Consider the following 3,349-nt stretch of genomic DNA (forward strand, 5'->3'; position numbering starts at 1 on the left):
AAAACTGGCTACCTAGATCTACCTGTTATGCACCATAGCTATGGCAGGGGCTGAGGCATGAGAGAAATTTACATCGCCAAGCCAAGGCGTTTCGACAGTGTCGTAAACGCCCTTTGTGAACAGGGATGGCTGCCATAAATATTCGCCAGTTTCCAGGTTAACCGTGGACTGGATGGTATCAAGGGGGCTGTCAGGTGGTGTTATCGCTATGCCTGCCGAGTTTTTGGGAAGCGCTAGAAATAATTTTAGAATGGGACACAACATTTAAGGCGACTCTGATATGGTTTATGTTAGGACACAACATAGAAAAGGCACCTGGTTGGATACACTGTAATGTTGGGATCATCCAGATAATGATCTCTATGATAAATGTGTTGTTCACTTTAGGGCTAAATGTAAACTCTAAAACACGCTGCTTGAAGTGGCTGTCGGGAAAATAACGAGTCGGGAATAATGTCTTCTCCTCTCTGCCCCGAAACTTGCGAGTCAGAGACTGGCTCCTCCATAAAAGAGAACAGTATTGTTAACTTTGAGTAGGATTGGCTGATAGGTAGAGCAGACGAGTTAGAGGGGAGACATGGAGCTCGTGAAGTTTTGTGATTGGCATGAAACCCTTGTGGGGGCTGTTGCAGGAGTGCTTTTGTGCAGTTTACCGAGGTGTGATGGAAAGTGAGGAGAGGAGAAACTTAGTCTTCCGATTCAGACTCTGGTCTGGAAAGAATTCTTGTTTTGACTCTTGTAATGAGTGGGTTGCACTTGGAACACTTGACCTGAGCATATGATTTCACCCTAGTACTGGTCTTGACTGGGGATCCTGTGTGAGGGCTTTGCTGTACAAACAGTTTAGACCCTGGTCATCTTGGACAACATGCTATGCCGAGGGTAATTTTCTTTGTGTCAGGTATGCCACCTTGATGTTTTATCTCCTTGTGTGCACTGCCATGCAAGTAAACCAGATGGGTGCATGATATGATCGGCAAACGAAAGTGTCACACGCTGGAATCTACCAAGATTTCAGGACTCCACTAGAGAGTAATTGCGATCCATCTTACACATGGATTCCCAAAGTGATCGATATCGACCCCTTGGGGTCGATATTGGTTTCCTAGGGGTCGACATAAACGAAAATTGATTTTGGGGGTCGATGAGGTCTAAAAATCGACCCCTATTAAATTAACACAACTTTTTATTTAAAACTTTCAAGATATGTAGGTACTGTATTGTTTATGCTGTGTTATGTGTACTAAGAACAATTAATATTTTTGTAGTAAATACCTAGGTATTTTGTATCAATAGGAAAAAACTAAAGTCTGCTAACTTAAAGCATTGCTAATTCTCACTCTGTCTTCTTCTATTGACCTAAGTCAGAATGAAAAATAACACTCTGTAGCAATTGTTTTAAGTTATCAGACCATTGTGAATAAGGGGGTTGATCTTAAAAGTAGGTAATTTGGCCATGGGGGTCTGAGGTAACAGTTCATTTTGGAAAAGGGGTCACTTGTCCAAAACAGTTTGGGGATCCCTGATCTAACAGATCGCCAGCCACGACTTAGCATATTTTATGCCTGTGATAATGAATTACAGGCGTTGCACATCGCTGTTCTGCTGACACTTGAGCCACGACTATCACCTGAGACAGCACTACACGTTAAGTAAAGCAAATTGCTGCTAGAGCTTATTAGGGCAAACAGAATCACGGTTTTGTGACTTGTCAGCTGCACTAATGTAGCATAGCTTCTGTGTGGAATAAATCCATCAATATCTATTCAGCGTTAAATAATTTCAGATTACGTTATTCACAGTTTGAGTCAGAGTAAATAGTTTAATCAGACAAACGTTAGTCTTTACCAACCAATCTCCAGCCAGTGGAGTGTTAACTATTTCTTGCACCCATTTGTGTTACCAACACTTCGTGAGTTATTTGTTATCATATTTAACATGTACTGTTTGTTATATTTTCTGATCAATAAACTTGTGCCACAACTTTTATAAAAGATCAATTCCATGTTGATATATTAATCACCCACCAGCAATTGACTACAGTAATGATAGGGCCATGATTTCAGTAAATTTTTTGGCATTCGAGTTCATTTAGATTCTGATAAATATGATGACCTCTAATGCAGGCTAACAACAACCGCACTCAAAGGGTAAAATCAATTTAGCTGACACACAATCCAGGTAGTCAAGTGGAAGGCTTTTAGTTAAAGTGATTGCTGTCAAGGTGTAAACTCATAGTTGCCTGTAGCCTTTCAAACCATACTGCAAGACCAGTGTAATCTTGATACATCACACTAGTCGGCTTGTGTGATATTTTAGGCTGTTCTAAACTACTGCAAGAATTCTGGGAAGTTTGCAGTGAAAAATAGAGGTTGCTATGAATTTGTGTTTGGTGCATATTAGGTCATATGTTGCTACATTTGAAATGTATCTAACATATTAAATTTTTCTTTCAACTTTGAAGTATATTGCTATCTATAACCAATCTTGAGAGAATGGATCATATGTATAGCACTTTGTCCCGAGCTCGCTCGCCAGTGAAAATGCCAGAATGAAATATTCGTAAAATTCCTCGTACCTCACAAACAGTTTGAAATATCGAAAAAAAAATTGGCAAATGACAGTAGGCAAAGAAAAGAGTATTTCGCTATATGGTTAATATGTAAAACTTCCATCCTACTGAGATATTCAAGCGACTACAGATTTTTGCAATGAACTAATATAATATTTATGCGCCATTGATAGATGGTGAATCGAGAATTACTGTGGGTTCGTATTTGGAACAATATACGTGAAGAAATATAGTTTATTTTTATACTGAGAATGAGTGTTTCCATAAACTATTGACATCTCTTTCCATCAGTTGATTTATGATTTATTTCATAATATCAACTGCATTAGAATGTTAGTGAGATGAATATTTATAAACTCAACTATATTTTGCCAAAGTAAACCAATTAATGTTGCAACAAAGAGTCTTACATATTACTCAGAACTCGTCACTGATAATGTTTCTATGAAGAAAAATAAAGGTGATGATGAATCAGTGGAAAATAATTCGCTACTTGTGTTGCGATTTATTTTTCCCAGATTCATCACCACCTTTATTTTTCTTCTGTTGAAATTTCGGCGAAATCCAGTACTCCAGTGCATTATTAATAAATAGTGATATGGATTAAAACTGGGCAATGGATTTTATCTCTATATCTCAATAACTTAAAAAATATGATCACAATTCACAGTATAGAACATGCATATCTTATTTCCTATCTCTATAAAGAATGAGGATAATAGTTTTTCGCCAGAAACATCTTTTAGTTTGTCAGAGTTATTGGCAATGTGTTTACAC

The sequence above is a fragment of the Schistocerca americana genome, chromosome 1 (assembly GCF_021461395.2).
Source record: "Schistocerca americana isolate TAMUIC-IGC-003095 chromosome 1, iqSchAmer2.1, whole genome shotgun sequence".
NCBI lineage: Eukaryota > Metazoa > Arthropoda > Insecta > Orthoptera > Acrididae > Schistocerca > Schistocerca americana.